Genomic DNA, 17,674 nt, shown 5'->3' with positions numbered 1-17,674 from the left:
CATCTTTATATCAAGTAAGGGCAGTAGACACATGTCTGGGTTTGGTGTATTTTGTTGTTTGGTTTTTGTTTTGCCTCCCTCTTTCTCTTTTCAAAAAAGATTTTATATATAATTCATATACCATAAAATTCACCCTTTTAATAAAGTGAACAATTTAGTGATTTTGGCATATTTGCAAGTTGTGTAGCAATCACCACTATTTAGTTCAAGAACATTTTTATCACTCCTAAAAGGAACTTTGTACCCTGTGATATCATTCCCTATTTCCCCCTCCAATAGCCCCTGACAAGAATTAGTCTACTTTCTGTGTATATAGCCTATTCTGGACATATTATATGAATGGAATCATACAATACGTAGTATTTTATGTCTGGGTCCTTTCACTTAGCATAATGTTTTCAAGGTTCATCCATGTTGTACCATGTATCAGTACTTCATTCCTTTTTATGTCTGAAAATATTCCATTTTATGAATATATCATATTTTGTTTATCCATTCATCACTCCAAATAAGTTTATACGACTCTTCCTAACTTTCAAATGGCTGCATAATTCTCTATTGTGTAAATGTGCTACAGTTTATTCTAACTAGCCTCTTGTGGATGAACATTTAGAATAGTAACAATATTTTGCTATTACAAATAATGTTTGTTTGTAATGCTATTACAAACACTTACACATAATGAAATACTTTACATATATTCTTCCTATTTTGAAGGTGTAGTTTCAGGTTAAATTCCTACAATTAAGATTCTAGGGTTAAAACACAAACATATATGTACTTTTGTTACGTGTTGCCAAATTCACTTCATAGAATTTGTACCATTATTTTATTCCCACCAGCAATGAATAGAGTGCCTGTTTCCCCATAGCCTCACCAACAGAATGCACTGTACAATTTTTACCAAATTAAAATTTTTTCTACCAAATTTATCAGTGAGAATTATACTTTTACTTTGCATTTATCTAATTTTGAATGAAGTTGAACATCTTTTCAGATGTTTAAAGACCATCCTAGACTCTCCAGCCTTATGTGACTGGCCCAGATGAGAAGAACCCTGTAGTCAATCCACAGAACCATGTTAAATAATAAATCTAATTGTTTTAAGCCACTAAGTTTTTGGGTGGTTGGTTAACTAGCAAAAGCTAACTCATATAATCCTATTAGCCTATTAGTCACAAATCTTATGACAGCCAAAATACAAGGGGCTGGAAAGTACAGTCTGCCTCTTGTGAGATGAATAGCAAATTTACCTGGCAAAGGATATAGATACAGGGAGCAGTGAGTAATTGGTCTTATAACTCAACCTACCACAGTATTTTTCTTTGCTCCTATCTTTATCAAGTTTAACATTTAAAAATTTTCCTTCTTTTATTATGTTCTGGAATAATTTAAGTAAGCTTGTCATTATTTGTGTTTGAGAGGTTGGAAGAATTTGCCTGTCAGACATATGACTTGATACTTTTTTGGGAGATACTTCTTCGGTAATTTTCTCTTTTTTTTTCTATGGAAATTGGCCTATTTAAGCTTTTTGTCTACATTGAGGTCAATGTGAGTAAATTTTATTTTACTAGCAATTATGTATTTTTAACTACACTCAAATATGTTTGCATAGAATTGTGCAAAATAGTTTTTCATTTTTTGTTTTGATACTCTCTATATCAATGTTTATTTCCCATTTGTCATTTCTTACTTTGTATATGTGTGCTTTCTCCTACATGATTAGGTAAGCTAGTGGTTTTTCTATTTTATTGACTTTCTCCAAAGAAACAGAAAATTTAATTTATTTATTATATAGTTTCTCTGTGTTCTACCTCACTAATATTTGCTTTTACATTTATTATGTCCTCCCTCTGATTTCATTTGATTTAGTTTCTTTTTCTAGGTACTTGAGTTGAAAAATTAATTCATGTAAATATATTCATTTTTATTGATATAAGTGTTTAAGGATGTTTTCCTCTGACCACTACTTTAATTATGTGACTGAGATGCTGACATCTAGACATTATTGATATTTTTTGAGAAATTCTGGGATTTTCATTTGTATTTTCCTTTTCAGCCAAGAGTTGTTTGCTAGAGAGTTATAATATATGTACTTGGAAGAAGCTTTTTTTAGAAAATATTTTACTATTGATTTTTAGTTTTCTTAAATTGGAACAAGAGAATCTTGTTTGTAATATATCTACTTTATAGTATTTGTTGAGTTTTTTTTTTTTTTTGCTCACTATATGACTAATTTTCATAAATGCTTCATGTGCACTTGAGAAGCAGGTATATTTTCTATTATCAGAGTGTAAAGTTTGATATATGCATTAGGGCTACCATATTTTTTATGTTGTTTAGGACTTTTTAATTTTTACTTCTTTTATTAAAATTGACATGTGTTGGATTAAGAATCATATGTTAGTGCATTTTTGTCTATTTCTCCTTGCACCTCTTATAGGTACTTATTTGTGATGGTAAGTTCTTTTTTCTGTTCTTCTTACTATGAAAGTATTTATTTGTGATAATTGTATGTCAGTAAGACCAGCACAGACATGGCCTCTACAACGCTGGAAGGGGTTTTACATTTAAAACACTCCCACACGCGCACAGTAGGTGGGGCTGGTAGAGAACAGGGCTAGTGAAACCACCGCCAGAACTGCAGAGACCCACCCCGCCTTGCAGCTGGCAGTAAGTTATTTATGAAGTTGCTGTCTTATTTGGTTCATATAATTCATAACTTTTTAAACTTCGTTGTGCATTGTAGTCTTTAGTAATTATTAAAGTTTCCTTCTTTGTCTCATTTAATGTTTTTGGCATGAATTCTCCTTTGTCTGATGTTAGGATCATAAACTTTCTTACTATTTGTATTTGCCTGGTATATATTTGCCCATCCCTTTATGTTTAGGCTTTCTGGTTCACTTAACTTTAGGTATGTATCTTAAATAAAGCATAGATTGACTTTTGTCCTGAAATCGGAAAATCTTTTTCTTTTAATAGGTGAATCAAGCCCACTTACATTTGTTGATATGACCTATGTATTTGATCTCAACTGAAACAATACAAAGTATATTTTCTGGCCATAGTGGAAATAGCCCATGGATCAAAGAGAAAGTCACAGGGAAATTAGGAACATTTTTAATTGACTGAAAATGAAAACAGAGCATACCAGAATTTCTTGGATGCAGGGAAATTTGAGAAACAACTGTTTCTTTCAGAAAATAAGAAATACCTCAAATCAATAATCTAATCTTCCACTTTATGAAAACAAGAGCAAATAATGCAAATGATGTGACCAACAAGGGGTTAATATCCAAAATATACAAACAGCTCATATAACTCAATATCAAAAAAACAAACAACCCAATCAAAAAATGGGCAGAAGACCTGAATAGACATTTTTCCAAAGAAGACATACAGATGGTTAGCAGGTGCATGAAAAGACGCTCAACATTGCTAATTATTAGAGAAATGCAAATCAAAACTATAGTGAGGTGTCACATCACACTGGTCAGAATGTCTATCATCAAAAAGTCTACAAATAACAAATGTTGGAGAGGATGTAGAGAAAAGGGAATGCTTGTATACTGTTGGTGGGAATGTCAATTGGTGCAACCACTATGGAAAACAGTATGGAGGTTCCTTAAAAAACTAAAAATAGAACTACCATATGACCCAGCAATTCCACTCCTGGATATATATCAGGAAAAAATAAAAATGCAAATTTGAAAAGATACATACATCCCTATGTTCATAGCAGCACTATTTACAATACCCAAGACATGGAAGCAACCCAAGCACTCATCAACAGATGATTGGTTTAAGAAAATACAGTATATATATAAAATGGAATATTACTCAGCCATAAAAAAGAATTAAATACTGCCATTTGCAGCAATGTGGATGGACCTAGAGAATATTATGTTTAGTGAAATAAATTAGACAGAGAAAGACAAATACTGTATGATATCACTTATATGTGGAATCTAAAAAAATAATACAAATGAATGTATATGCAAAACAGAAACAGACTCACAGATACAGAAAACAAACTTCTGGTTACCAAAAGGGGAGAGAGAACGGGGAAGGGACAGATTAGGAGTATGGGACTAACAGATGTAAACTACCATACATAAAATAGGTAAGCAACAAGGCTATACTGTATGGTGCAGGGAATTATACCCATTATCTTAATATAACCTATCATGTGGTATAATCTGTAAAAATACTAAATCACTGTGCTGTCACCTGAAACTAACACAATACTGTAAGTCAACTAAACTTCAAATAAAAAAAGAAAATAAGAGAAAATTAAACTGAAAGCAAGCAGAAAGAAGAAAATAATAAAGGTAAGAGCAGAAATCTGAAACCGAAAGCAGAAAAACAATAAAGAAAATCAATGAAGTCAAAAGCTGGTTCTTTGAAAAGTTCAGTACGATGATATCTTCAACTGATCAAAATAAATGAATGAAAGAGAGAGAAGATATTAATTGCCAACATTAGGGATGTGAGAGGGTGTAACTGCCTATACTACAGACATAAAAAATAAGGCAATATTATGACCAACGTATTTTCAACAAATTTAACAACAAAAATAAAATGGACAAATTCCTTGAAAAACACAAAGTAACAAAGTTTACTAAATAACAGATTACCTGAATAGCCCTGTATCTATTTTAAATTTTGAATTTGTAGATAAAAACTTTGTCATGAAGAGGACTCCAGGCCCAGAGGGCTTCATCAGTGAATTCTACCAGATATTTAAGGAAGTTATAATACCAATTCTATATAAATTCTTTCATAATATAGAATAAGAGGGAGTGCTTCCCAACTCATTTTATGAGGTCAGCATTACCGTAGTACCAAAACCAGAGAAAGATATGTCTTATCTCTTCAGGCTGCTATAACAAAATACCATAGACTGGGTGGTTTATTAACAACAGAAATTTGTTGTTGTTGTTGTTGGTTTTTGTTTGTTTTTTGGCTGCGTGGCACTGCTTGTGGAATCTTAGTTCCCTGACCAGGGATTGAACCTGACTTGGGAGTGAAAGTCCCCTAACCACTTGACCGCCGGGGAATTCCCAACAACAGAAATTTCTCAGGGTTCTGGAGGCTGGGAAGTCCAAGACCACTGCTCTAGCAGATTCAATGTCTGGTGAAGGCCTGCTTTCTAGTTCACAGGTGAAAGGGACTAGGGAGCTCTGGGGGTGTCTCTTTTAAAAGAACACTAATCCTGTTCATAAGGGGTCTACCCTCATGATCTAAACACTTCCCACAGGCTCCATCTCCTACTACCATCACATTGAGCATTAGGTTTCAACATATGAATTTATGGAGGTGGGGGACACAAATATTCTATCTATTTCAAGATGTCAAGAGGAAACAAAGCTATAAGCCAATAACATTCATGAACAGAAACATAAAAATATTTAACAAAATATTAGTAAATCAAAACCAGCAATATGTAAGAAGTAAAATACGTCAAAACCAAGTGAGATTTCTCCTAGGAATGCAAGGTTGATTCAATATTTGAAAATCAGTGTAATTCACCTTTTAAACAGGCTAAAAAAACCACAATCATCTCAATAAAAGCAGGAAAAATTTGACAAATTCCACATTCATTTATGATTTTTTGTAAGCAAACTAAGAATAGAAGGAAACTTCCTTAAACTGGTAAAAAAGCATCTGTGAAAAATCTAGAGCTAGCATCATGGTGAAAGACTGAGTGCTTTCCCTCTAAGATCAGGAATAAAGCAAGAATGTGCACTCTTTCCACTCCTATTCAACATTGTTTTGGAGGTCATAGCCTTGCAGCAAGGCAAGAAAAAGAAATAAAAGGCATACAGATTGGACAGGAAAAAAAAAATTAACCTGTCTTTATTTACAGACACATGGTTATCTATGTTGAAAATTAAAAAGTATCTACAAAAAAAAGAAACTAGAATAATTAGTGAGTTTAGCAAGATTACAGGATATAATGTTAGTATACAAAAGTCATTGTATTTCTATATGCTTGCAATGAAAAACTGCAAATTGAAATGTAAATAGCATAAAAAATGTGAAATACTTAGGAGCAAGTCTGGTAAAATGTATAAAAACTGTATACTAAAAGTGGCAAAATATTAATGAAAGAATGTTTAAACCTAAATTAGTAGTGAGATATTCATGGTCAAAAGACTCAAAATTGTTGAGATATCAATTTTCCCCAAATCGATCTATAGATTCAACATAATCCTAATCATTTTTTGAGAATTTGACATGTTAAATCTAAAATTTGAAAATGTATATAGAAATCAAAGGGCCTGGAATATCAAAATTAAATTTGAAAAAGAACAGTTGCAGAACTCACACTACTTGATTTTGAGACTTATTATAAAGCTATAATAATCAAGACTATAATATTTGTATAATGATGGACATATAGATCAATGGTACAGAATAGAAAGTCAGAATTAGACCTACATATAGATGGTCAATTGATTTTTCCACAAAGACATCAAGGTAATTCAGTGGTTATGGGTAGTATTTTCAACAAATGATCCTGGAATAACTGGATATACATATGCAAGAAAAAACTTTAACCCTTTCCTCATACCATATACAAAAACTTAAAATAGATCACAGATCTAAATGTAAATTCTGAAACTATGAAACTTTTAAGAGAAAAACTTTATTTGCCTGGTTTAGGCAAAGATTTCTTGGATCGCACAAAGCATGAACCAGAAAAGAAAAAAATTGATAAACTGTGCTACATTAAATTAAAAACTTCTCTTCAAAAGACATGGTTAAATGAAAAGACAGGCCACAGATTAGCAGACAATATTTACAAAACACATATCTGATAAAAGACTTGTATCCAGAATATACAAAGGACTCTCAAAACTCAATAATAAGAAAGTAAAAACAAACAAACAAACAATAAAAATGGGCAAAATATTTTGACATTTACTTTGAGTTTTCCTTGAGTGTATTACCCTTTGGGGCGTCTAGCTTTATAATGGGGCCTTCTGTCAGTCTTTCCACCTCACAATTGCCCTAAGCATTGTCTTTTATCCTCTCCTTGAGTCTCCTTAAAACTAAAACTTTAGGTTACCAGGTGTTACTGGTTGAATTTTGCCCCCCTAAAAGATGTCGAAATCCTAATCTCCAGTACCTGTGAATGTGTTCTGGTTTGGAAATAGAGTCTTAGCAGATGATCAGGTTAAGATGAGATTATTAGGGTGGGCCCTAATTCATTATGGCTGGTATTCTTATAAAAAGGGGAAATTTGGACACAGAGGCAGACACACAAAGAGGAAAGACAATGCAAAAACACAGGGAGAACAGCATCTACTAGCCAAGTTATGCCTGAGGCTACAAGAAGTTAAGAGAAAGGAATGGATTAGATTTTTCCTCAGCCCTCAGAATAAACTAACCTGATTTCAGACTTCTAGCCTTTAAAGTGTGAGACAATAAATTTCTGTTGTTTAAGCTACTCAGTTTTTGATACTCTGTTATAGCAGCCCCAGCAAAGTAACACCCTAGAGATCAGTGGATGCCCCCCAGAGCACCTGGCATCAGAACTCACTTTCCCTCATTTTTGGTCTCTGTAAATTTCCCATACCTTCTTACCAGTGCAACTCTGAATTCCAAAATATGTTTAAAAAAAATTTTATCCATCAGTTTATCTGTTTTGTTTTGGGAAGATTTTAAAGGAAATCTAGTCTTCATTTTGTTGGAAATGAAAGTCTACTTGACTCTTCTAGAGTTAACTTTCTGAAAATGGAGTTTGGTTTCTCAAAGGTACTTATTACTTTCCAAATCTAATTTATTATTTATTTTGTACCTTCATTATGCCTAATATCCTATTATACTCCATATAAGGTATTTTGTTTCTCTCACTAGTTCCTTGAGGGCTGAGATGATGTCTTACCTTCATATACTCAGCATATGGAAAAATACCTCACATATAATGGGTTTTTAATAAGTGTGGTTATTAAACTGAATGTACTTGTATATTGGGCACATGCATAGGTGCTTGGAGTGATGACTTTAAGTCTAAATTCAAAGTTTTTATTCTTAATCCACAAATGTCTGTGTTACTCAAGGTTATGTTCACCTAAGAGGGATTTTCTTTTCTTTCTTATTAATATAACTAAATCTAAATCTCAGGAAACCTGTTGTTTTATAGCCTTCCAAGTTTTCTATGTTAAAGTATTAAATGACTTATTAATAAATATTATTCCTAATTATTACAACCATGTGAAGTAATTATTATTATACCCATTTTACAAATGAGGAAATGAGGATTAGAAAGGTTAAGTGCCTGTTCCAAGGTGAGGTACATAGTAAGTACCAGAGTTAGAAATAGAGTTTATTTGGCCCTGAAGCCATTCACTCACTATCCTCTACTACTTATTATGGATCCCATTATGTAATGATTATGAAACTCCTAGGTATTTTTCTATTCCCATTTGAGTCAGAATATCATAGTCACTTATTCAAAAATAATGAAAGATACCTTTCAAAATACTTTTGTATGTATGTTTTTTATATTTTCTGTCCATGCAGTCACTTTCCATTGTTCACCTGCTATATTTGTTGGATATAGACACCTTCAGAGAGTACATGCTAGAAGAAGTCAATTATTTTGAGGTGGCTTTTCCTTTTTCTTCTCAATAAAGGAAATTTTCCACTATAGGATATTCAAATCAATATCTTAAGTCTAATAAGATGTTTGGTAATAAGTTTGCTCTTTTGGTGCAATCTATATCACATACTACCATGCACTTGCTTATACCTTGCTTGCTTTCCAGTTGTTATATGTATGCCACATGTAAACTTTATCTACCCAAATAGTTTTTAAGCTCCTTGGGGTCAAGAATGGATTTTCTGTTACTTTAGAGTCCCCATAATAATAGTTCCCATTTATTAAAGGCTTGCTGAGTACCAGGAAATTTACACATACTTCATTTATTATTTACAATAACATGACAAATTAGGTATTATTACCCCCATTTTGCAGATGTGGAAAGCTTTGGATATAATTAGTCCCCAAATTGTAAACCTATTAAGCAACTATAATGATGGGTGCTTAATATGTGATTATTGAGTTGACTGATTTGTGGTAATTTCTCTGAAAGATCTTTCCATCTGGCTATAATGAAGTAATAAAAGAAGTGAGTTTGTATCCTTATGCTATAAATTACCAGCCTGTGACATGGGCAATTTACTCAACATCATTAAATCTGAGTTTCCTATTTGTAAAAATGGGAGAATAAAGCCCAATGTCTGAGGGGGTTACGAATATTAAGTTAGGTAATATAGAGACTAAATAATAGATATTGATTTATTAACTTGCTTGATTTTGTGTTTCTTTTCTCTCTCCTTTTACTGAAATGTAAGTTGAATTAATATATGTATAAATTAAGAAGTACCAAAAAGAAGAGACAATTACTAAAGTATCTCCTATTTTCTTTGTGTACACATGATTTAACAGCCTACTAGATGATGACAAAATTCAATATATTTAGTACTTTTTATATGCTGACATATTCACACCTATATTAAAATATCTTTGGAGAATCCTCTCAGATCAATTACTATCACACTTCCTAAACTCTTCCTAAAGCAAGAGACTCACTTGCTTTTTAGCATGTTCATATCCCTTTCCTAAATATTTAGGATTTTTATTTCCAACAATATTGAATAAGAAACCAGTACTCTTTTAATCTAATGGAAAAGGATTTAAATATTTTTTCCTATCACTCCTTTTCCCCAAATTAATGGAAGATTTTCATGTGAGACAATTCTTCTGTTGGTTGATTTAATATCATTGTTGTTCTTTAACTTGAATCTTATATCTGAATTTTATGTTTTGATATGATTTCTCTTTAGTCTGTCCTATTGCTAAGTAAGGAGAAACCTCACAATGTCTATACAGAGTTCTGTTGTTTAAATCCTATATATTTAAACTCAAAATGATGATATAAAATATTACTTTACTGTAGAAATGTTAAATAAATCTTATGTTGATCCTAAATATAATCATATTTAGTTCATAGAAGACAAAATGTGCTGCTGAAAATCCCCAGATCTTTATCTTGATAATTCAAGACAGAACATTTTCCTTAGAAAGCACTGATCTTTACAATTCTTTTATATTGCTAAGCCTCAAACTTTATTTGCTGATTTTAGGGTATGGTGCATGATCTTTCAATAGGTATTTTGGATTACTTTTTTGAGAAAAATTTAAAAATTAGAATATTAATAAATTAGTATGTGTTGTATATTTTACAGATATTAGTCATATGTTTGAAGAACTGTGCATTTTAAATATTTAAAACATAATAAATAAGCCTTTTTAAAGAAATGAAAGCAATCATTTATCTTCAGCTGATGTTATTATGTACAGTTCTCTTTTATATTGCTACATTAATATTTCCCCATGACATTTGTGATGTCCCTCTGGATGCAAAAAATATATATATTCCTTCTTTTAACTGTCTTTGTATAAAGTTATTTGCTTTTCCATTAGGTACATGGTGTATTTAAACAACTGTAGGCAATTTATACTACCTCAGAGCCATTTTGACTACTCTTAAGCAAATTAGCCAGCATTCAGACAGTTCGGTACTCTCTCCCTTGTGGCCCTACTCGGGCTGCAAATTAAACAGCCCCTCAGTCTAGTCCAGATGTCCAGCTGTATCCACTCACCCTTTCAGAATGGTGTTGAACTTGCTATTTTTGGACAGAATATATATATTTTGTATTTAAGTAAAACCTATGTGTAATTTTAAAATATGACCATAAATAATAAGTGGTTATTTTCTAGCTGTGTTTCAAAAGCATTATCCAAGTGAAAAAGTAGCACACTTTACTGGAAACTGAAAAATTATCCATACCAAGCACATTAATTTGTTTATATTTCCTATGGTGGTATAATGGGAAAAAAATTTTTTTTTTGGTCTTGTTTGCCCTGCTTTTGAATTATTGGGCAAATATCTTTTACTGGTCTTGTTTTGTCCTTGCTTTTGGATTATTTAGCAAACTGCCCATCATGTAATTGATATTAAATTAATCCACAGACATGGCTATCTAAAACTTGAAATGTCCGTTCTTCCTCTTAGCACTATCACAATTCTGTTTCTAATATTTCAAATTTGATTACATTAATTGTGGATGTTAAGTGGTTTCATGTATATTTGCCTCATGATAAAAATTTGAAACAATAACCTAGGTGGAACTAGGACCTGCATCAATGTTTTCAGTTCTAAGATTTTAATTTCTATCCTTCCCTGGATCTTACCTATATCTAAAAAATTATCAGCCTATATTTCTTTAGCAGATCATAATTTAACATCTTAAAAATAGCAATATGAAGTGAACTGGTAGTATTTCTTCAAAATATCTATTTATTCAGTACTGAACGTTAGTAAGAAATATCTAAACATACATATATATACATAAAAATACTCATATAGAACAGGACCACAAAGTATTATTTGGATTACCTGCATAACCAACTATATGCTTATAGATAAACATAGAGAACTTTGGTCCATGTGCCAAGTGCAAAATTTAATTATAAAATAATAATCACTACAATTAGAGTATATAATTTACCAGTAGGAGTAATTTATTTAAAAAAAAACATTGCTTTGGATTTGATATCATAGTCCTCTCTTCATATTTTCCTACAAGTATCAACATTTTCACTTTTTATTAGTTAAAACAATTAGCCTTATCTTACTATGGCAAATTAAAATATATTAAATTATTTTGCAAAGAAAGACCAGAAATTAAATTTAATATTTTTTAGATCTTGATTCTAAACTGTTAATCTTAGCATATGTTATGTCAAAATATTAAATGTGTTTTAAGATTCTGACAATTTATATTCAAAACATAAATACACACTTGCTACAACCTAATGTCCACACTTTTTTCACTTTATTTTAAATAAAATACAGACAATGCTTTTTCACTTATAGGCCTATGATACATTTTAATTAATGGGAATAATTACTTTTTAGCATCACAAAACATGGTTTTTAAAGTTGAAGTAATGTTTGTGAAGGGAGAAGTAGATGGCTGAGGCAGCAGGAATAAAGGAGGATTGGAAACCTTTTTCTACATGCTATTTTTGTTCATCACCTATAATGTAGAGACAAAAAAGTAAAAGAAGTAGAAAAAAAAGAAAGAAAGAAAGATGGGAACAGCCAAAAATATAGGTGATAGTGTAGTTTTTTTTTTTTTTTTTTTTTAGCTAATCTGTTTTAATTATATTTTACTTAATATTGAAAAAAGATATTCTGGACTTCAATTCCTTTTATATACCATGATGAGTATTACATAATATTGTCTTTCACAGTTAAAAATCATACCACAATACACACTATTGCTTATTTGAATATTGAGGTAGAGAATATTGTACTATTAATCATCATCAAATGCTGCTTAACTTAATAATTTGATCCCACTTTTTCTTCTGATACATAAGGCTTTAAAAATTTCATCTTGAATCATCAACTATAATAACTGATTTGCAAATTAATTATTCTAGGCCTTTCAAATGTTAACATTCATTCACGTCTGTTCTGAACTTGGACAAAAGAAGAAATGAATGTTTCTTTTTAAATGGCGTGTATAAGTCTGGTCTCAAGTTCTTGAATTAGCAGAATGGGCAGCAGAATGCTGCTGCATCACTGAGGACAGTCACTTCTTAGTAAAAATATCTGAAGGAGAAAATTTTGGAACAAGAACAATTTGGGCCCAAATGGCTTTTACAATAGATCCAAAATGTAAAAGAAGATACTGTTACATTAGCTATACACAGAATAGCCAAATTATAGAATAATTATTCCTAAAGGACAGTGAGTTATTTTTTACTTTAGGAAATCATGTTTCCAAGGCATACATTTTAAACTCAGGACAGATTTCTTCACCAGCAAGTTGTGCAAACTGTACACTTAGAAGAAACAAGGGAGTGGACTGTACTTTAATATAATTGTGATAATTTAGTTGCATTTTTAAATTAAAATTTTAACATTAAAAGATGTTGTCAGTTTTGCTTTATATGTGAACTTTCACTATTCTTGTAACTAATCTGAAAAACTAAGGCATATAACTAAAATAAAATTAGTCAGCATGATACTGCTTTATATGGTCAAGATAAAGTATGAGGTTTTTTTCCAAGTAACTACTGTACTGATGAAATATAAAGAAGAGCAGAAGCTTCCGTCTCCAAACATTTCAATGGAGTTTTTTTTAGCTTTTCACCTATCAGTTCCAGAAACTGCCCCATTATTTTAATGTTAAAAGCTAATTAATATCACTTTAATTATACCAACTGAATGCATTTGAGGTCCTGGTAAATTATTTCTTCTTTCATAGTATAGGTTATATGTAGGATTTCTTCTTTATGCTCAAAAGAAATGACGGGTAGTTTGGATAAGGATTGGTGGTTTTTTTACTTCCTCCCCAAAAGAGCTGATGTTTTTGGCTGACTGGTTTTTTGGGGGGAGGGGAGGGAGGAGGGAAGAGAAAAAGGCTGAATGTAGAATTATTGAATAGGCCTACACTAAAATTCTTCCTTGACCAATGGGGACTGGGAGAAAGGAGAGGTGAGGTGGAACACTCTAAGTCTAATAATATCTGTGTAGTTTTAAAAAATGTACAAACTCCTCCAGTCCCCCGTCCCCCTCCTCGTATGTGCTGGTACCTCTGGACGGTCCAGAAGCCATTTTAGAACTCAGGAAGGAGTTCCACTTGTGCTTTTGCAGGTGCTGTGGTGGCAAGGATAACCTCTGCTCACTTGCCGGGTGTGTTACCATGCTGTTATTTAATGTCTTTCAGGATTAAAGACAGCACAGAAAATTCCAAACCCACATCCTAACACCTGAAGCTCGCACAATGTTTCTATAGCAGATGGCAAAACATTTCACTGGAACCTTGATTTGCCAAGTGAATATCCAGATCTGGGGAGTTTTTATTCTTTTCAGGCACTGCTGAAGAGCCATACTCGATTGTCGGATCTATTCCGGGTTCAAAAAACACGACCACTTCTAGGTGTTTTGCGCGTCCCAGCCCCACCCAAAGTCCCGACGGGCCTGCAATTCTGAGTGTTTCAAGCTAAGGGTCTTTCCGAATGAACGTGCATTTTCAGTTCTGGACGTCTAGTAATTTGTGGGGGAAAGGCAACACCATAGGACTTTCCGAGCAGTCGAAGCGGGTGAGAAGCCTGAGAGGCATTTGCCTCCTCGCTGTTGGACGCGAGGCTCGGAGCCCGGCTGTCCTCAGCTGTCACGGGGGGAGGGGGAGTGCTGGCATTGGCTTTGGGCATGGAGTTGCTCCAGCCGCCGCGCCCGGTCCCGCCGCCAGCTCACCTCTGCAGAGAGCTAGGCACTCACCGGCCCGCTTGCCCCTGCTCCCACGTCGCCCTCGGGCCCCAGTCCTCAGGCACAGGTCGCCGGAACCATCCAGTGGGATGGCCGCCGCCTCCTCGGGGACCGCTGCCTGAGGGCCAGGGCCGGGGAACCCTGGCCGCCCCGGCAGCCCGTAGCACCCAGGGTGCCGCGGCGGCTGCAGTGAGGCACCGGGGCCCGCTCCCCCTCCCCGCCCCCGCTCCCGCCTCCTGCCTGCTGCGCCGTGCGCCCGCTTGCCCCAGCCGGCTGGCGCAGCAGCGCACACACTCACTCCGAGGGCGCCTCCAAGGTTACCCGCGGGGTGGGGGCTGGGGCAGGCTCCGGCCACTGGCCTCCTCTGCTGCTTTCCTATCGCCGCGGCCCTTCCGCCGCTCCAGGGCGACCGGGTTCCAAACCCCAAAGTAGAAGAGACTCCAAAGTCCGGGGAGGGAAGTCGAGCTGGGAGCAGACAAGCGTCCGGGCGGGGGGCGGCCTTAGTTGGCTCTGGGTGCCGGGAGAGTCGGGTCAAGCGAGGTCGCGGCAAGAGGGGGCTGTGGCTCCGGCGGGCGCGCTCTGGGCCGCGCTGGCTGGGCCGGGGGCAGCGCGCAGGGGCTGCAGGCAGCACCGAGGCGTCCGAGGCGCCCCGGGCCCGCTGGGGGGCAGAGACAAGCGGGCGGCCAAACCTGCCGAGGAAACTAACTAAATAAAAGGAGACTGTTATTTAAGGCGCGGAAATTTGAAATATTTGGACAGGAAGAGAAAAGAAAAGAAACCTTAGCGAGGGAGGGGAAAAAAAAAAAACACACAACGCGAGCTAACGGTTTTGAAACTCCCCCACCCCCACCCCGGGCTTTTCTGCGCGCCCTGAGGGAGCTCTGGGCTCCAGCTTCCTCACTAGGGAGCCGGGAGCTGCGGTTGGAGTCTGGAGAATTTCGAAGGGACAGAAAGGATGACTTCGCAGCCTCTCCATAGAGGGCTTGGGTGGACTGTGCGCAAAGCTTTACCCCGGGTCTCTGGCTGGAAGATTGTCTCCAGCCTCTCATTAGGTCCCTACGTGGATCTGTTTTTTTGGAATTGGAATTGTGGTGTAAAATCAAAGCAGTCGCGAGGGACGAAGAGACGGACTTTCCCCCTCCAACCCCCCCTCCCCCGCCTTTTGATGAAGGTAGCTTAGGGTAGTCAGGAAGGCTGCGAGCACGACCCTTTCTCGCTCCTGCACTGTACTCTTCCAGCGCTTCTGGACTATTACTTCTACCCCCGGCAAAAGCCGAAAGCACCTTTTTGGGAACTGAGATTTCGAAACCAATCCGGGGCCACGGATTCCACAACGTTTGTTTGATCAACGCGATCAAGGACATTTATAATATTACCAATTGAAATGCCTTTCCTGGGACAGAATTATTTTATCCATTTATTAGTCACCCAGCGTGGTGTGTGTGTAGGAGCTCATCACACCATTAGGAGATGCACATTGTTTATCAGAAACTATTGATTCACTACCGAAATATGGTAAAATGCAGTTGCTTAGTGGCTTGGAGACCAGAACGTGGACTGAGGTCCTGTTGGTGTTTCCCCCCCGCACCCACCCCCGGCCCTGCTTTTCCCCAGGTGTAAGCCGGGGGTTCAGCTTACTGGGCAAAGGCTAAGCCTTGAGTTTCCCGACGTGGATGCGGGCGCAGTGAATAACTGAATTTAAGAGCGCATCTCTGCTTACTATCCTCCATTCTTTCTATGGCGTCGTCCCCTGGGGCTCTGGTCATTCCATTAATTAGCACTTGCCTTTCTACAATGCATCTGAAAAAGTTCAGATCCTTCCCCGTCTCAGCTCGCTGTAAACTAGACCCCGTTAAACTCTTCAGTACTGTTCCTTCCATTCTATACATTTCGGTATATTTGTCTTACTGAATATTGTCGAGGTTTTTGAGAGATTGAATAATGGCTTTTCATATTTCCTAGAGGAGACCACACAACTCATTTCTAAAATACTTAGATTAGCAAAGCTATTTCCTGCGAAGAGCCAAAGAAATGTGGCGATGTTTTAATGCCTAGGCAAGTTTTAGGCTGGTGAAGAGGGACAGAGCTCCCTCTCCTCTTTTCGTGCTCCGACCACCTGAGAATAAAGCAACGGCAGAAGTACCTCTCTTTAACTTTAATAAACATCCTATATTTGAAATATCTAAACAGCAATTTTAATGCTTATACTTGATGGCTACTGAAAAGTCCATTAAACTCGACTTTAAACTAAGAAACGTCCATCTTTACAGTTGCAACTTGTAAGAAGTGTTGTTTTTATTTTTTTTAGTAATAGTCTTGTGTTTAGAAAATATTCAGCTTACTCAAGCAGTGTATTTTGTGTATTGATTCTAGTTTTTAAATGCAAATTACACCTTTTTCCTTCAAAATCATCTCAATTTCTACTTTTTTCTAAACTTTAAAATAAATGTTTTACATTTAATTTCATGTTGCTGTCAAAAATAAATTTACTCAGTAACCTGTGGTTTGAGGTGGCAGAAGTTGAAGTCTTGTTGCACTTGACATAGGGAAGGTGAACTTAAAATGCCAAATGAAAAGGATTTTTTTTCCTCGGATTTTTTTCCTCTATATTCTTTTATACTATCATGGAAAATAAATTATTGAAAACCACTTGCCTGCCACCTTCCAATCCTTGTTAGGGCAGGCATCAGAACCATGTCCTTCAATAAACCTTGAGGTATTTTGTTCTTTTTGGAGTGAGGGCAGGGAGCTTATAAAGCAGAAGGAGGGAATTTTACATAAAACATCTTTGTTCTTGTGGGAGATGATGAATAAAGTATTTATAAATTTATAAATGGAAACTGCATTGAAATCCTTTGGTGAAATCTTTAAAATAACAGAGTAAGTAGTAGATGCTGGAAAATTCTCTTGGAAATTTGATATTTCCATATCATTCAAAATTTTTTATTTTTAGCTAAACATATTCTTAAGATTTTATATGCCTTTACCAAAAAGTTTCATGGGAATCAAGTGCTATGTGTAGGAGTGGCCTATTTATTTATTGTAAAAGTGTCTATATTTATTATCCTGTAGCCCCTAAATAAGTTATGACCCTTATATGTAATATATGTATGTTCTTGCTAGCTTTTTATCCCCTAAATATTGTCATTTGCAGCATATTTTAATATTTAAACATTTTGTAATTTTACACTTCTGATATTTCAGGGAGAAAAAGCCAGTGTTACACTTAGCATACGTATGGTATAACTTTGGGAAACGTATTATTTAACCAATTGTTTCATTTTGTGATTTTTAAAAAATCAACTAATGGGAAG

General features: G+C 35.4%; 1 protein-coding gene across 2 annotated transcripts in view; it reads right to left on the bottom strand.

The window, feature by feature from the left end:
* The window catches only part of C1H1orf185 (chromosome 1 C1orf185 homolog), a 235,473-nt gene extending 220,519 nt beyond the window's left edge, over positions 1-14,954 (bottom strand). For both annotated transcript variants that reach the window (XM_036841669.1, XM_036841679.1), the window contains exon 1: positions 14,659-14,954. The gene's annotated coding sequence lies outside the window, so the exon portion shown is untranslated. The remainder of the gene's footprint in view (positions 1-14,658) is intronic.
* Between the last annotated feature and the right edge of the window lie 2,720 nt (positions 14,955-17,674).

Source organism: Balaenoptera musculus, chromosome 1 (genome assembly GCF_009873245.2).
Source record: "Balaenoptera musculus isolate JJ_BM4_2016_0621 chromosome 1, mBalMus1.pri.v3, whole genome shotgun sequence".
Lineage (NCBI taxonomy): Eukaryota > Metazoa > Chordata > Mammalia > Artiodactyla > Balaenopteridae > Balaenoptera > Balaenoptera musculus.
The sequence above is the reverse complement of the archived record's forward strand: the minus strand, read 5'-3'. Positions and strand labels throughout refer to the sequence as shown.